Here is an 18,796-nt window from a genome sequence, read left to right as displayed (position 1 = left end):
TAACTGCCAGGCGTTCGGTGCGTTGCGATGGAAAGATGATCGTGGCGGCTAAAGCCTGGGTGCGGCGGCGGTGCACATGGTGCTGTGAAATTCAGGGTCGCGCCGGGCGTTATATAGCTATAGGAGCGACTGCCAAGCGCGGTTCATCCCTGGAGCGGCGGTAGCATTTAAAGTCATCTTGAGAGTGCGACGGGTTCATTAATTGTTTGCAAAAACTACCCCTACACACACGTCACTCCAAAATAACGTGCTGAAATATGCTTACACTAATTTAGGTCCCACCGTTAGAACAGTACGAAAGCGAATAGGAGCTTTAGACCTTTGATTATAATAGAAAAAAATGCTTACAAATTACACTTATGAACTCAGCAACTGTAGCGTTTAAAATTTACTTACAAAATACGAATACTAAAACCAGCTTCTGACGATTGCGCATCCTAAGAGAGAATACTGAGCAGTCGTAGGGATTAAAATCATGAAGTCCGTTTTGTATTTATTTTCATACTTTAAAACAATATAATGCAATACTTTCCTAATGCCTTAAAATTATGAAGTATTGAGTATTATTAGGGCAAATTTTAATAAAATTCGATGATGATGTTTTTTTTTAAATTCAAGTCAAAGTTGTCACTTTTTTGACGTTTTTGAACTTCTGCCAATTTTGAGGCCATATTGAAAAATATTGGTCAAATGTAGAGCTACAAAACTTACCTGAAGTGATTAAAAGTAGCTGAAAAATACAGAGAAAAAGATTCAGTCGCGAGATCTTTGCGCATCTTGCCCTAAGGCTGCCCTGAAAAGTGCCTTTTTGGCACCGCACAGCTCCGGAAGCGAAGTTTGCGATTTTTTACTCAGAAGCCTGACACAGCAAGAAAACGTATATATATATATATGTATATATATATATATATATATATATATATATATATATATATATATATATATATATATATATATATATATATATATATATATATATATATATATATAATGGCCCACCAATACTCTGGAATAACGTTGTCGTTGGCTCCCCTAATATCCAGAAATGCTAGCCATAGGGGCCTGTGTTCCTTTTCAGCAATCTCTATACGCTGTATCAATGAAAACAGATATATTTCTACATGTAGTGCCATCTAGCGGCTGCCACAGCAAATAACATAAATAGCACAGGTTAGCCTGAAAAGATGGCGCTATAGATACGCTCTAACATTTATTTTGCTTTATTTTGGGGAATAATTTCTAGAGAAGAAAATAAATCATTCTCGAAACTTTACGGACAAAGGTTTGTATTTTTTACTCTTGTTGATTGCCTGGTCATGTAGCCTGGCTTTGCCGTCGTCGTGTGTCAGTCTCCCAAGTTGCCGGTTACTGGCCGCCTCCCAGTAAATACTTACCGCAGCCGAGCCGCCACATAGTCGCCCTCTGCCACCTGATTGCACTACCTTCTTCATCCGGCGCTTTTCCCTTTCTTTTATGTGTCGGCGCCCGGATCTTTCCAAAGAGGAAAACTACTAGATGCCGCAGTTCCTGAGCCTAGAACTGAACCACCAGCGATATGTCCAAGGCCTCAATTATATCCCGCAAATCTGATCCCCGTTTCCGTAGAGGGTGTTTCTGTTCCGGCACTTGTCGACACAGGTGCTGCTGTTTCTGCCATGGCCACCACCTTTTGCCGCTCCTTGCGAAAAGTGACGACCCCACTTTCTGGATTCTCGCTGCGTACCGCTAGCGCGCAGGCGATTGCGCCGTTAGCGACGTGCACGGCTCCCGTCGTTATTCAGGAGGTCCTCTGCTTGATTGAATTCGCCATTTTGCCAACCGGTTCTCATGAAGTCATGTTTGGTTGGGGCTTCCTGTCGCGCCATCACGCAGTCATCGATTGTGTTCGTGCTGAACTCGAGTTCCTTGCGCTCAGCGGGTCCTCGTTGCCCGATGCCCCTTCTGCTGTTCCTGCCAAAGCCGTCATTGCCCAATACATTGAACTGCCTGCCTGCTCTTCTGTCCTTGTGCCCATCTCTTCTGAACTTGTTCGCGACGGCAACGCACTTTTTACACCATCGCACCTCTTTCTGTGTCGCAAGTACCTGCCTATACCTTACACCGGCCTCATCCTGTCAACTGGCCGTTTACATATGCTTTCGCAGTGCGTCGCGGTGAGTGCCTCGGTACCGTCCAGATTATTGATTTCATTCTCTATCGCAATGAGACTGACGATTTGCCGTCCCTCGACGTAGATGCCCTCAGCCCACCGGTTCCTGCAGTCGACACTCCACCTCCAGACGTTTTCCCTCCCTCCATCGACGCCTCTCTCACTGCAGCTCAAAGCACTAAACTTCTCGCGCCGCTTCATCAATTTATTTCTTCCTCCGATTCACACCAACCCGCTTTGACCCGCACGTCGACTATCACCCACCACATCGACACTGGTGACACCATGCTTCAGAACGTCGTGATTCAGGCCACACACAGTCCCTAGTTCTCACCCGTGGTACTGGTGAAGAAGAAAGATGGCTCTATTCGTTTCTGCGTTGATCGCCACCGCCTGAGAAAGATCACGCGAAAGGTTGTTTAGCCTCTTCCCCGCATTGATGATGCGCTGGACTGCCTTCAAGGAGCGGAACTATTCTCTCGATTTACGCTCTGAGTACTGGCAAGTCCTCATGGCAGCCGACGTTCGCTGTAAAACCTCATTTGTGACCACTGATGGCCTGTATAAATTTAACGTCATGCCTTTTGGCCTCCGTAACTTAACCTTCTTTACGGACGCCGGCCTTCAGCAGAGCTTAAAGGAGTGTCGAATTGTTGTTCGTGCACTGACAATTTTAGGCCACTCTGTGGCGAAAGAGGGCATCCGCACCGACACCGCCAAACTTCGTGCTGTGGCGGCGTTTCCAAAATCTACTTTCATTAAGGAACTGTGCAGCTTTCTAGGTCTTTGTTCCTATTTTCGACGTTTTATTCACAACTTTGCGGGTATTGTTGCCCATTTAACACAGCTTCTCGGCAGCAACGTGGATTTTTCGGGTTGGTGGACTGCGTGCGACGACGCCTACAACACCTTGCGCAATCTCCTCACGGCACCACCCATCTTGCGTCACTTCGACCCACAAGCCCTAACCGAAGTACACACGGGCGCCAGTGGCATTGGCCTCGGGGCTGTGCTTGCCCAACGGAAGTCTGGATTCGAGGAATATGTAATTGCTTACACCATCCGCACCCTCACGAAATCTCCACGACGGAAAAAGAGTGCTTGGCCATTGTCTGGGCCCTTGGAAAGTTTCGACCTTATCTCTATGGCCGTCCTTTTGACGTGGTCACCAACCACCATGTCCTATGTTGGCTTTCTTCGTTCAAGGATCCCTCTGGTCGTCTGGCTCGATGGGCTCTCCGTGTACAAGAACATAGCATATGCGTGTCGTATATCGGTCGGGCCGGAAGCATCAGGACGCTGACGCCCTGTCCCGCTCCCAGCTACCGGCCAAATTTGCCAGCCTCTCCGCCCTCGAATTCACTGCGCCTTCGCTCACCACCTGCGGCATGCCTTCTGAGCAGCGTAAAAATTAATGAATTTCCTCTCTTGACTTTCTGACCCATCTGCGGCTCCAACGTCCCGCACCCTTCGTCGCCAAGCTTCAGATTTTGCAGTTCGTGATGATCTGCTTTAACGGCCTAATTATAACTCTGACCGATGGGATTTGCTTCTCGTCATTCTCCGACATCTCCGGTCGCAAATATGCACCTGTTTCCACGCTGACCCGCAATGCGCCCACGCGAGAGTCTTTGAGACGTACACTCGCATCTGTCTCCGGTACTTCTGGCGCGGCATGTATAACTTCATCCTGGAGTACGTCCGCTCCTGCCCGTCCTGGCAACGTCATAAGCAGCTGCCTCATAACTCCGCTGGAGAGTTATTTTGCAGCCAGTACATTGTCCGCCTCGTCCCTTCGACCGTGCTGGCATAGATTTATACGGCCCTCTGCAGTACACCGCTGCTGGTAGCCATTGATCACCTGACCCGTGTTAGATGGGGGCCCCTGGTTCGCCTGTGCCGTCTCTCGCCAAGGTCGGTGTCCCCGGGTTCCGGATCGGGAGACTGCTGTTGTGGGGGTGACGAAGAGATGAGAGGGGCTCCGAGGTGAAGAAGAGACTGAAAGGGTTTATTTACATTTTTACAAAGTTCGAAAGAGTGAATCGGGAGCTGGCGAACACACGCCAGATCGCTGCTTAAATAGGGTCCCCTGTCCCAGGTCCTTAGTTGGGGAATCTAGTTCATTAAAAATGCGTCGAATCACTGTGATGTAGACCACGTGTCCAGTCTTCCGGGTCCGCCTTCCAGGGCGCCCCCAGCCACACACTCTTGCCACTTCTGGCAGATTATGGTCCGCGCTGTCCAGGCTTCAGTGATGAATAGCCCGAAGGGGGTCCCATGGCAGCGTCGAAGGTCAGTCACCTGCACTTCACAGCGGTAGCGTGGGAACGAAAGGTTGCCACCGCAGTTTGCAGAAGCTTTCACGTGGAGCGTGGGAACTAAAGGTTGCCACTGCAGTTTGCAGAAGGTTCCACGTATAAGGAAAAGCACAGTCTAAGACGAAGTTGTTTTCGAAGCACGAGGATTCCGGCGACGTTGGCTTAGTCAAACCCGGCCGCATTTGCCACGACTCATTTGCAGTCCCGCCGCTCGCCGGCTACCCCGTCGTCCCCTCCGGGAGAAACATGTCCCGGGTGGGTCCGGCGTTGAGAACAAAAGACAGGTTCACCAAAGCCGTCCTCAGACAGCGGATGGCCGTTTCACCCCGTAAACAGCAGGGGGGGGAGGGGGGGAAGGACCCTTGTAGACGCCACCAGCTGCACTCGTGGCGCTACAACCACATCGACGGCCCTTTGAAGCCTCTGTCGATTGATGATTCCCAGTGGCTTGAATATTCTTGGCATGTTGGCGCCTCCAAACGTAACAGCTCCTCCGCGGCCAGGACAATCTCGATCGGCTAGTGGTCACAATCACTGGTCGAGGAGAGATGACTTGAGCTGTAGCGTGGGAGGCCCTTCTTCATCTTGTCTGCAAGCACAGAGTAGAGTCCTAATCCTCGGACAACGGAGGCATTAGTCGAAATCATCCACTCAACATGGCGCCACTCCCCAGGCAGTGCACGAAATTCACCCGAGAGCCGCCAGGCTGTTATGCAATACTACTGCATTGTCAATGTAAACGTAAGCACAAAATTTTGTAGCTGACAGCAATAATCTCGGCTACTAAGAACAGCTTCCATGCCTGCCAAATTCGCTGCCAAAGCTCGATTCGCCGAACACGACATGACACCACGCCAAAACAAAGCTAACTAGTACCTAAAAATACGAAAAGGCACCGAATTGCCACCGAACGGATACCTCAATTATGGGAATAACCTGCTCAATCCGTCGGCATTGCCATGACATTTGCCCCTTTTGTATCGCACAGAGAAGCTATATTGCTGGAGAGCTAGACTCCATCGTAGCAAGCGGCCATTCTTGGGCGACATTTGACGCAGCCATGTAAGCGGACAATGATCTGTCTCGAAAGTAAATTTCGCCCCGTAAACATAACAGGCTAGCTTCTGTGCGGCCCAAACCAGACAATCGCATTCCTTTTCCGAAGCGCTGTAGGCTTCTTCCCTTACGGTTAACTTCCTGCTGGCATAAAGGATAGGGTGCTCCTCATTGTCGTCTCCGGCTGGCGTCACACTGGACCACGAATTCCTTGCTGTAGTCCGGCGCGCGTAACACGGGCCGCGAAACCAGCACTCTCTTCAAGCTCTGAAACGAAATTTCTTTTGCTGCGTCCCAGATAACGCTATTCGGCTTTTCTTTGCGAAGCGCATCGGTCAAATGACTTGCTAGCTGTGAATAGTTGGGTATGTACCTTTGGTAGTATCCCACAGGACCGAGAAATGAACGTACATCCGTCTTAGTTCGGGGCTGCGGGAATTCAGCGATAGGGGCTATCTTGAGGTCTGACGGCCTCCTCGTCCCTCTACCGACAACATGACCAAGATAGGTGACATGTGAGCAGCCAAAACTACATTTTTCGGCCTTAATGGTTAGCCCAGCGAACCTCAAACTCGTCAGTACCCTCCTGAGATGGGAAACATGGTCTTCCCAAGAGTTAGAAAAAATGGCCACATCGTCAAGGTAAGGCAGCGCGAAATCCTGCATGTCCTTGAGGATGATGTTCATTAGCTTTGAAAAGCTAGAAGGTGCATTCTTTAGCCCAAAACTGAGCACCAAAGGTCGGAATACCCCCATGGGAGAAATAAATGCTGCATACCGACTCGCGCTTTCCGAGAGGGGGACTTGCCAGTACCCTCTCACTAGGACAAGGGTGGAGATGTACTGTGCCGCGCTAACTGTCTCGATCCTTTCTTCGATGTTCGGCATTGGGTACAGCTGGTCCTTCTTTATGGTATTCAGCTTCCTGTAGTTCACGCAAGGTCGCGGATCTTTGCCTGGTGCCTCCACGAGTATCAGCGGGGAGGTGTAGTCGCTCTCTGCTGGCTCTATCATGCCAAGTTCCAGCATGTGCTTTATCTCCGCCTCAATTATTTCTTTCTGCCTTGGAGAAACTCTGTAGGCTTTCGATCTTACTGGATCGGTCGAAGTTAGCTCTATCTCATGCGTGATGAGATTTGTCTTCCCCGGCCGGTCGCTAAAACTCTCCCGGAATTCGCACAGCAGTTGCCTCAATTCTTGCAGTTGCTTTGGTTCTAGATCCATGGTGCTCGCGGATCGGGACACGATTTCCTCTATGCTGTTGGTAGCATTTTCTTTTATGCTGCCTTTCCACTCAGGGTTTTCGGTTAGTAGCTCTTCGGGGATATTTACTGCCATGTTTACAACCCCGCTTCTTTCTACATAGGGCTTCATTAAATTGCAGTGATAGATCTTTATCTGCTGTCCTCTCCCTGGCATTTTCAAAGTGTAGTTGGTTTCTGAAATCTGATCCAAAACTTCCACTGGCCCGTCCCAGTGAACTTGCATCTTATTTTTGCGTGCGGACCTGAGAATAAGCACACGATCCCCCACCTTTAAGGTTCTCAGTCTAGCATTCTTGTCGTAGTACTTCTTCGCCGTGTCCTGAGCCGTTTTGAGATTCCGATCCACTAGTTCTCGTGTGGCACTCAGGCGGTTTAGTAACTGCAACACATACTCCACTACTGACTGACTCTCTCCTGTCCCCTCCTACATTTTTCTAAGCATCCTAAGCGGGGAACGAAGAGCCCTTCCGTACACTAGTTCTGCAGGAGTGAAGCCCGTCGCTTCGTGCGGTACTGTTCTCAGGGCGAACAGCGTTGCCGGGAGGCAACTTTCCCAATACTCTTTGTGCTCATAGCAGGAAGCACGTAGCACTCTTTTGAGCACTGAGTGCCACTTCTCGACGCTGTTCGATTGAGGGTGGTAAACGGAGCTATGAATCAACCTCACCCCACACCTCTGTAAGAACGTGGTTGTGAGTGCGCTCGTGAAAACTGTCCCCTGATCAGCCTGAATTTCTGCAGGAAAGCCAATTCGAGCGAAAACGGACAGGAGACCGTCCACTATCTCTGCCGAGCTAAGCTCCTTTAGCGGCATCGCCTCCGGGAGCTTGGTAGCAGGGCATATCATAGTGACTACGTACTTATAGCCTGACTTAGTTCTGGGTTGTGGCCCGACGGTGTCAATGACCAGACTTCGAAAAGGCTCCGAGATAAGCGGCACCAGCTTTAGTGGGGCCTTCCATCTTTCTCCTGGTTTTCCGGTGCGCTGACACGCGTCGCATGACTGCACGTAGCGTTCAGCATCTCGAAAACATCCCGGCCAGTAGTATTCCCCAAGCAGCCTTTCCTTCGTTTTGTTGACACCCAAGTGCCCTGACCAACTGTTTCCGTGACAGAGGCCTAAAAGGTCAGAACGGTACGTTTCAGGCACGACCAGCTGATCAAGCGTCTTCCCCTTTTTGTCCCTGTAATGGCGATACTGCAATCCGCCTTTGTGGTGCAATGTCACGTTACGCCTAGCAATACCCTCCTTGGCTATGAGGTGTAACTTTGACAAGCTAGGGTCTCTTTCCTGTTCTGTGATTAAGGAGTCTCTGTCAACGCGCAACAAGCGATCCATGCACAGGGAGGTTGGTAATAACATGGAGTCTGGACTGCACGCTTCTTGTAGGCTGGCATCGATTGGGCTACCTTCGGTAACAGGTTCCTGCTGCTGTTCATGTGCTCGAGCTGCATTTTCTTTGCTTGGTTCCGCAATCTCGGGAATTCCCTCCCTCTCACCAGTTGCCTCTGATTCCTGGCTGTACCTAAGCTTGGAAGCAAGCTCGCGTGATTTGGACCAAGTCAGGGCTTTCACTGTCCCCTCAGCCAGCTTCTGACCTCGATCGCAAATCAGCTGATTTGACTTATTGGAGAATAGATACGGGTACTGCAATGAAACAGCCGACGAGACGGCGGCTTCTGTCGCTAGCTCGCCGAACGGGCTGGAAATCACCACCCTTGCCATAGGCAGGCACACACTCTGATTTTCTAGTACCTGTCTTATCCATGCTACTTCCCCAGTAAAGTCTTCCTCCTTGACATATGAGGGGTGAACAATGTCCATTGTTGCCCCGCTGTCCCGAAGGACCCTGCACGATTTTCCATTTACTTGGAGTTCGTGAATATATGGACGCAGAAGTTCCAAATTCTCATCACTATCGTTGGCATATGAGAAAGCTAATCGCGTCTTTTTACACCTTGCTGCCATATGTCCAGTTTCCTGACAGTTGAAACAACGGAACGGCTTCCTGGCCTCGAACTCCTTCGTCAATGCTTTCTGAGCTCCGGCCTGCTTGGCACGATCCTCAGTTTTTTCTGGGGCCTGTTTAGTGCCCTCAACTGTCTCGCGATTTCTAAACTGCGATCGATTTTTGGGAATGAAACGCTTCCTTAAACCGAACGCTTTCTTTTCAGACTCGCTTGACTCGTAACTCAGCTTTCTCCGTGTTGCATATTCGTCCGCTAGTTCTGCAGCTTTCTCCACTGTGCTCACATTTTCTCTGTCTTGCACCCATAACTTAACGGCCTCAGGGATACTGTTATAGAACTGCTCGAGGCCTACACATTCGACAACCTTAACTTTGGTGTCATATCTCACCGCTGCCACCAGTTGTTAGATGCGGGCCCCTGGTTCGCCTGTGCCGTCTTCCCCAAGGTCGGTGTCCCCGGGTTCCGGATCGGGAGACTGCTGTTGTGGGGGTGACGAAGAGATGAGAGGGGCTCCGAGGTGAAGAAGAGACTGAAAGGGTTTATTTACATTTTTACAAAGTTCGAAAGAGTGAATCGGGAGCTGGCGAACACACGCCAGATCGCTGCTCAAATAGGGTCCCCTGTCCCAGGTCCTTAGTTGGGGAATCTAGTTCATTAAAAATGCGTCGAATCACTGTGATGTAGACCACGTGTCCAGTCTTCCGGGTCCGCCTTCCAGGGCGCCCCCAGCCACACACTCTTGCCACTTCTGGCAGATTATGGTCCGCGCTGTCCAGGCTTCAGTGATGAATAGCCCGAAGGGGGTCCCATGGCAGCGTCGAAGGTCAGTCACCTGCACTTCACAGCGGTAGCGTGGGAACGAAAGGTTGCCACCGCAGTTTGCAGAAGCTTTCACGTGGAGCGTGGGAACTAAAGGTTGCCACTGCAGTTTTCAGAAGGTTCCACGTATAAGGAAAAGCACAGTCTAAGACGAAGTTGTTTTCGAAGCACGAGGATTCCGGCGACGTTGGCTTAGTCAAACCCGGCCGCATTTGCCACGGCTCATTTGCAGTCCCGCCGCTCGCCGGCTCCCCCGTCGTCCCCTCCGGGAGAAACATGTCCCGGGTGGGTCCGGCGTTGAGAACAAAAGACAGGTTCACCAAAGCCGTTCTCAGACAGCGGAGGGCCGTTTCACCCCGTAAACAGCAGGGGGGGGGGGGGGTGGAAGGACCCTTGTAGACGCCACCACCTGCACTCGTGGCGCTGCAACCACATCGACGGCCCTTTGAAGCCTCTGTCGATTGATGATTCCCAGTGGCTTGAATATTCTTGGCATGTTGGCGCCTCCAAACGTAACACCCGGTATGCAGAAACCGCCGCGCGGCCGGCTGCTACAGTTTGAGAAGCGGCGTCCTTCATTTTGCAGCGCTTTATACTTCGCCACGGGGCTCCTCGTGAACTTGTTGAGCAGTGACAGAGGACGCGTCTTCTTGTCTGACATCGTTAAAGCTCTACTCGCTGAGTGCAGTATAATTCATCGGACTAGCTTGCATAGCCTACCATCCGTAAAAAAATGGTCTACTGGAACGATTTATTCGCACTCTGGGCGACATGCTGGCTATGTACGGTGCTGCCAACCACACCAACTGAGACCTCGTTCGACCCTATATTATACGTACGCCTACAACGCAGCTACTTAGTCCAGAACAGGCTTCTCCCCATTTTTTCTGCTCTGCGGCCGGCATCCATCCGCTCCCATTGACACAGCCCTCCCATACCGCCCTGCATAATCTGAGTGTTCAACTGTTTCTGAAGCTTCCCAGCACGCAGAAGACTGCCGCCAGATTGCACTGTCGCTCACGGCAGACACTCAGGGGCGCCAAAAACACCGCAATGCCGAAGGTCAGCTTTAACCGGATTTTCCACCCGGTTCACTCGTCTGGCTATGGATCCCTTCCACTGCTCCCGGCCTCTAAAAGCAACTTCTTTTGAAATACCATCGCCATTACCGCGCCCTGGAGCGCACATCCTACACTATTAACAACACACAACTACACTAGTAAGCCCCTCACGCCGTCTTGCGATCTCCGCCGACGTGGTCGCGAGACTGCATGTCTAACGAATCGAGCCGTACTACCACTCGGTTGTGTGGTCGGTACCATGAGTCGCTAGGAAGGCTCCTTTTATCCCCGGGGCCATTGTGAAGAAGGAGAAGGGCATTATCCTAGGCGCACTGCCATCGCTCGGAGCGAGAGCGTGCCGACCTGGACAGACCAGAGACTCTGCCGCCGTCGCGGTTTCGCCGCCACCTGAGCGCCGACCTAAGCCCCCGTTACACTGTTATATAATTCTAACTTGAGAGATAGTGGTAAAGTGCCATTTATGATCATTGAGAACCTGCCAATTGGATCCGCTCCAACCCATTCTTGTTCAAATTATTTCACTCTCTATTTTGTTGGTATATAGCAATGACATCGGCGAGGGGCCTTTGACTGCGCTGTAGAGCTTGAAAAGTGCCTTAAGTCGGGTCTAGCTCGAATAAGCAGGTGCGCATAAACGACTTACACTGTCCGGCATCGCATTTTCACTGTAACACGGTTAGACCACTTACTATGGAGCTCGGATACAACGAACGCAATCCACGCGACCGTCAAGTTCGCTATAAGTGGGCTCGGCTGTATATACATGTAAACAACTGTCAGTAAAGCCGTTGATACTCAGCGCTCTTCCTTGTATCATCTTCATGCGTCGTTTTATTTTTAGAGGGGCAATAATTTTCTGCCAAAGTATTTACGAGTTTCGGTTATAGGTTTAGAGTAGCAAACTGACACAAAGGTATGGTGCTTCAATCTGAGAATGACTTTTTCTCGTCCTGTATGTTGTTTTAATTATCTTTTTACTAATTTCAGAGAGATAACGAACGTATACATGTGCGTCGCGTAGGCATGGCTGAATTACTCGCGAACTGCCCGCATCACTGCAGCCGCTATGTTTACGTGAACTATATTAGTTGTTGTAGTTCCTGTTACTGGGTGTCGTATTTTATGGTAGTTCTTGTTGGGAGCTTTCCCGTTGAGGACCCATACAGTCCACCACGATACGCTCTGCGATATGCTAAAACTTAAATCGGCATGTGTCCAACCACCCGCCGCGGTGGCTCAGTGGTTAGGGCGCTCGACTACTGATCCGGAGTTCCCGGGTTCGAACCCGACCGCGGCGGCGGCGTTTTTATGGAGGAAAAACGCTAAGGCGCCCGTGTGCTGTGCGATGTCAGCGCACGTTAAAGATCCCCAGGTGGTCGAAATTATTCCGGAGCCCTCCACTACGGCACCTCCTCTTCCTTTCTTCTTTCACTCCCTCCTTTATCCCTTCCCTTACGGCGCGGTTCGGGTGTCCAACGCTATATGAGACAGATACTGCGCCATTTCCTTTCCCTCAAAACCAATTATTATTATGTGTCCAACCATAGTTTGCGTTGTTTCGCGGGGCACTCGTAGTTGGTTCCTCAGCCATATGTAATGGTAGCCCTAATTAAGCAACGTTATACTATATATAGCCCTCTGGATATTCTCACCTGGTGGCGCAGCTCAGCCACCTGTGTCGCATACGGCCTGTGGCGCGTGGCAGAGATAGTTGCAAATACTCAGTCAAGGACAGAACGAAACGCAGGAGTTGAATATTGCAATAACTGCCTTTTTGCGACGAATAAACGAAGACTGTGTTACGGTTTCAGGGTAACATTGAGAAGAGGTGAGCTTGCTGTGATTACGTCTTGAAAGTGGTGTGGGTGTGATCAGCATCAGCTTAACTTAGAGCGGAGAACATCGAAAGTGTGAAAACCAGCTGGTGCATTCGTGCGTTTCAAGGAACCCGCATACTAGAAGCCGGTCCCTGTCGCCCTCGGCCCGGCGGGTCAACGAATGCACAATTAAGAGCCCTCACCTTCCTGGAAACTGTTTCTTCAACTTCGTAAAAGTAGATGTCCGTCATGTCGACCTCGTCGAACCCCTTCCACCGCCTGGTCATCACCGAATAGTAGTGGGTCTGGACATAAGCGGGATATAGGGTGCAGATCTGGAAGAGGAGGTGAACGTACACTCTCCGTCCTTTAGAGAAAAACACAGCGAACAGTCAAGTCTACTTCGATCTCTGCGGCGGGAAAGGTGGTAAGCGGTCGGCCAGGCGATGCTTTGAGCTAGAGGCGTCCGAATGGCACTTTTGCACGGCTAGATATTATAAGAATATTGAACCGCTACCGAATCGAGCATCGTCAACCTCTAGAATTCGCGAACACCAGAGAGACGTGGAGAGGTTCGGGCAGAGCGCTCCCCACACTCAGAACACACACTTGCCGACCCCACCATTCTCAGTGTTTGTGCTGAGATCGTTCCTTCGCTTCAGAAAACCAAGTGACGGGTGGGTCAAACTTTGTATGTGGCTCCTTATTAGGAATGTGTGCAGTAGTGATGCGATAGGCATATTTTATGCAGCGAGATTAGCTGTTCGCGTGTCGGTTCTGGTGGCTCACGTTGCCGCTGCTATTTTTCCGAAGAGCACGTTTATCACGCATACAAGCACACATACGTTCTTCTCTATGTTCAGTTTATTATGCAAGGACGATGTTTAGTAGTGGGTCCGCATTTTTTTTTCTTTTAACGTCCGCACACCTGTGCACGAACATCTGGCTTAGCAACGACACACACATTTACCATGCTTGACATCGTGGTAGCGTGCCGTTCTAAGGGGGCCAGATTTTCTTGAGCGTAGCGAAGCTCGTCGCCCAAGAGTCTTTAGAACATCTCTTCAGATATCAGGACTGTTCTGGAAGTGAGGCATTGAATAACTGGAGACACCATTTTCGAGCACGTTCTTCTTCAGCCCACCATGACGCCAGAAGTCAATGAGCGTGCCCCTCGAACATTGACAGAAAGAAGAGAAAGAATTCTGGTGGAAGCAGTAGTAACCGCTGAGTCATGCTCAGACCGTTGACAACGCTAGAGACACGGCGACAGGGATAATTTTTCGCCAAAGTGAAGGTCCTACTGACACTCTCGCAAACGTGTCAGAAAAACTGCCGGCATGCTAAGCAAGTCTGATTGAACAGACCTCTGTTTGTGATGTGTTCTCAGAAATGGTTCTCAGGAACGAAAACAAATTGGTGTCGTCACAGTAAACTAGCTCTAATCGTGTTGTCTTCTTGACGCTGCTAGTGCCAACGAATTCATCGAGCCCAACACGCTTCATAAACTCGAAGGCATCGATCTTGTGCAATGAAAGCTGATACAAGAGCGACAGCCGATCAAGCTGGGACTTTCCGCGTAGGAAAGAGTCGCCGAGGAGACCAGGAGAAAAAGAACGGACGTCCGAATTGTCACGCACTGAAGAGTTCAGATTTGAGTGGCGGAACCACTTCTCTGAGCTGCGGCAATGAGCAGGAAGTGTTGATGGCACTTCACTACGCACTCTCAACTTTGCAGAAAACTATTCTACATTACCAGCAACATGCTGATGTTGAAAGATTGTCTCTCGCCCTTCATGCAAAAAATTGTGGTGAAGTTAAGTGCGCCACATATTTTTTTTTTGTAGCACCTTTTAGGGACGAGATATGTCCCACTGACAATTTTCAGTTGATGGTATTATGGCTACTGGGACATACTAGTTGTCCTTTTTCTATCCATCCAGTAATGTGCCGAAACAGTTTGTTTGTGCTTGGTATTCTTGACATAATAAATCATTTTGGAAGAAAGATCGAGTTCTATGTTCCCCAACATAGCCCCTGTAGCTCCATAAACCACTTGTAATCCCTTGCCCCTGCAAATGTTTAACAAATTATCTAAGCTATGAATAAGTGCGCTGGAAGGTAGAAGCGCCTGTCCTTCCCGAAGGCATTCTTGTACTATCGGCGTCAAATGAAATGCGAACAGCGGAACGCGTGGCGAACGGTTCAGCTTAGGCCGTCTGCCTGTCGCTAGCAGCGATAGGCGCCCGCACCCGTTTATCGACACTTGTGCTTCTGTCTTCTCTTGAGTTCGTTTTCTCGCTTTGCCACTGGAGCGCAAGTGAGCGCAACTGGCGCAGCGCAGTTCCTCTGGCGGCAGCGGCTGTCGGCCGCGTATGCAAAGCGAGCGCTTATAGAGTCCAGTCTTGCAGCGCTTCGGCTTTTCTTCCATCATCGCGGTGCTATAACCACATGTTCTGCGAAAAAGTAAAGGTTGACTAGTTCAGGAAAAGAGGTTTCGTCATTTTTTATCGTGCAATGGCGGTACTGTCCGCAGTATTTATACGTGAATCCAAATGTGCACTCAAATACGTACATTCTCCATGCGGAGATGAATGACTGTTCATAATCACTGCAACAATATTACGAACACAAAGCACCGCACTTCCGAGACACTCTCACGGAGGCCTTGCCGATGGTGGGGTGCATTAGGCGAGAAATTTCAAGCGGCCTGACGAAGCATCATAGGGAGTTTTAGAATAGAACTACTTACAAGTCGTCCTATACAGAGTGCTGTTAAACCAGGGAGATAGGATCGCTCGCTTCACTCGCTGCCGCCTGCGAAACCGCTCTGTGCAAATTGTGATCGGTGAAAAGCATGAATATGGCGCTCCAGCGGCAAAGCGAAAGTAAAAAAAAAGAAGAAAACTATCGGAAACCGGAAGAGCGCGCCTGTAACTGATAACGACAGGCAGACGGCTTGAGCTGGACCGTTTGCCACGCACTCCACTGTACGCATTCCATCTAATAACGATAGTACAGATTAGGCCTAGTGTTCAAATATCACTCGTTTTGAAATGCCCAATTCAAACTGCATGTACTCGGAAGGCTGTACTCGGAAGAGCACATTTGACCAACAGAAGAGCAACGTGCTACAAAGCGCTTTAAATGATTTAGCACGTATTCAACTTAACTTTTTTGTATCCCTCTGGACCGTGGGACGAGCAGTTGCTGATATACCCCGGGCTGACAAGCCGTGAAGAACCCGTTCCGGCTGTGTACATCTCTGAGAGAATGCGACAGCCTGTTAACCTATTGAATAACTAATAAGATAATAATAATAAGATAATAATAAAAAAGTGCCGATAACAAAAGGCAAGCAAACTTTAGGTTTGAGAACATGAAAAATGTAGTGTACAAAAGTAGCTAAGAATAAAAATTCGAGGCAAAAAAAGTGAACTGAAGAAAAAACGAACAAAATAACACGCGTAGCTCAAACCGTGCTTATTTCACAAACAAAACAAAGAAACTCACTACATCGCCACCTACATATATAGGTTGGAGAAATATACGGCTTAGATTCCTGAACGATTTGTTGAAGACATCGGTTATCTTCACCGCACAGTTCGTTCAGGGTAAATGGAAGACGATAATTCAACATTTGTTTCCCATATTTTGAGCGGAATACATTGACTTTTCACTTCAGTAGAGTTAGTTCTTGGGCTAGTTGGTATTCTTGATTGAAGCTCACAGCATATCGGCGCAACGGCACACCGCTACCGACTGTGTGCCGCTGGCGCTGTGTTTGTCCTTCTTCTCTTCATCCTTATTTTCTTTGACCGCGTGCCGTTGGGATGAGAAACTATGAGCTTGAATCAACTTTCCCGCTTAACGGATTTTGTGTACAATACACAGGATGGTTCAGCTAAATAATTGCGGTGTTTAATGGTTTCCAACTTGTAATAACGGGTTATTCTATAGGAATATAAAGACTCTATACCAAGTGTGGTAAATTTTTAAACAAGTCGGCTGTGTGCGAATAACGAGGGACTTTATCAATATTACGGATAACACGTATCTGTAAACGCGACAGTTTATTAACATTTTAAAGCGTTGTCGATCCCTGACAAGCGCGCCATAATTCACCACCGAGGAACACAGGTATTGTAATAATACATTAACTGAGATGGGAAAAGATGACCAGCAGTGACGCAAAGAGCCAGTAGTACGCGAGAGCTTCCGGGAGAGGTAGGTATTATGGTACGGTGCACCATTTCAAATCAAGTATTGTTTATTACAGGGATGGAAGAGAAAGACCTTTTCGATGTGTATGAAAGATCACTGCTTTTATATTAGCAACGTTTATTTTTAAATCATTCTCCGTTACCCAAAAATTTATTTGTCCTCTTTGCTCGATCGGCAAAATTGGTGCACGTTAATATTCCCAGGGGGTCGAAGTTATTCCGGAGAGTCACGATATTGCATTTCCCTCTCTCTCTTGTGCGATGTTGTTGTTGCATCCAGATGTTGACGTGGAGTGGTAGAGGGCGGGTCTCGTGAGTAACCCGGGGGACGTACTTCGCGACTGGTGAGTTTGAGACAGGCGTGCAGGTCTTCTGACGTTGGCACTTGGAAAGGCTTTCCTCAAAAAGTTATTTATTACAATATTTACAAAACCTATTTACATATGCCGACAAATTTCGGCCTCTCCACTTTAACTAAAAAAAAGGCAAAACTCCAACACTCTCGCTACTCCGGACCACCGTCGGCCACCACACGGCCAACCCGCCCGGCCGCCGCTCAAGCAACTCGCTTCTCCAACTCTGCGACCCCGGGACAAACACCGGCCGCACACGACCGATCTGTCCGGCTGCCACCAACCAACTTCCCGCGCTCTCCTTAGCGCGCACACATCTCCTTGTCCTCCCGCCAAAACTACACCCTCAGCCAATAGGTGACTTTCCCGCCACATTTCGGAAGCAACATATCAGAACACAAAAAGCACACAATATAAAACACACGCCTTGCAACACAAAAGAAAAGCACGAAATATCGAACACGCGGCTCGCTGCAAGCTGCCGTGGCTAACTAGAAACATGCCACAACGAGCGGAAGAAAAACCATTTACAACACATGCGTCCTGTTAGCCGCTCTGGCCTAGGGTGCCCGGATGCCCGCTCACCTCCGGCGCTGGCCCATCGAGCAAGCGGCCGTGGCTAACTAGAAACATGCCACAACGAGCGGAGAGAAACCCTTTACGACACATGCGTCTGATCGGACCATTCCCCCTCGCTTAGGCCGAGGCTCCCGACACTCGCGCGCGACGCCGCTCTGAGAGCCTCTCCCTTTTTCGGCGCGTTCCCCTGCTCCCCTTCGGCGGCCCTCCTCACGCCTTACCACGACGTACGCCAGCTGCGTCGTGACACGGAGCTATCCACTACGGCACCTTCCTTCCTTTCTTCTCTCCGTCCCTCCGTCATCCCTTCCCTTACGGTGTGGTTCAGGTCTCAGCCGAGATGTGACGATACTCCGCCAATTCTATTCCACAAAAACAATTTAAATTTTAATTTAAGCAAACAGTTAGTAAAAAAAATTACCTCCGCTTCTACTACTGCTGAATCTAGTCAGAGAGCGAAAGCTCCAGTGCATTGTGTAAGCAGACGCGGCTTGGCCTGTAACGTTGAGTGCGTTCCACACACTGTATAGGCAACGCGCCAACCCCGGCAGGTGGCGATTAAATTAATGGTTGATCGCGAAAGGTTGGTCACCCAATGAACGCTGCGGCATAGCTCGGGTATGCCAGGATATACATAGCGAAATCTGATTAAGGCATAGCATGAGTAGCGTTGGTTAATCTTGATTGCAAGTCGAGGTTAGTCTGGTTGTCTAGCTATGTTGTTGTCGCATTAAAGACGACACAGTTGTGGTTGCGGCGCACGCCAGCTCTCCTTTTCAATCCTCCGACATGTTATCAGGCATGCAATGCAGCTGGCGAAGCGAGCGGAGGCGAACGCAACGACGAGGAACGTTGTGTGACGTCATACCAAACGGCGGCGGCGGCAAACTACGTGGTGTGACGTCATGCGAGATGGCGCGGCGAGCGCGCAAAGCACAGTAACCGTCTCACATATCTCGGTGGACACCCGAACCGCGCCGCAAAGGAAGAGATAAAGGAGATAGGGAAAGAAGAAAGAGAAAACTGAAACTTGAAAGTTGCATTTTGAGGAAAGGCGCGCAGCGGCGGAACACGTGTGGCTCGGTGCTACTTGTGGCGCATGCGCAGTTGCGACTAGGGAGCGAGAGAGAAATGCGCCGTGTGTCGTCACTGCTCCTCGCGCAT

The sequence above is a fragment of the Amblyomma americanum genome, chromosome 3 (genome assembly GCF_052857255.1).
Source record: "Amblyomma americanum isolate KBUSLIRL-KWMA chromosome 3, ASM5285725v1, whole genome shotgun sequence".
Taxonomy (NCBI): domain Eukaryota; kingdom Metazoa; phylum Arthropoda; class Arachnida; order Ixodida; family Ixodidae; genus Amblyomma; species Amblyomma americanum.
This window is presented reverse-complemented; position numbering follows the sequence as displayed.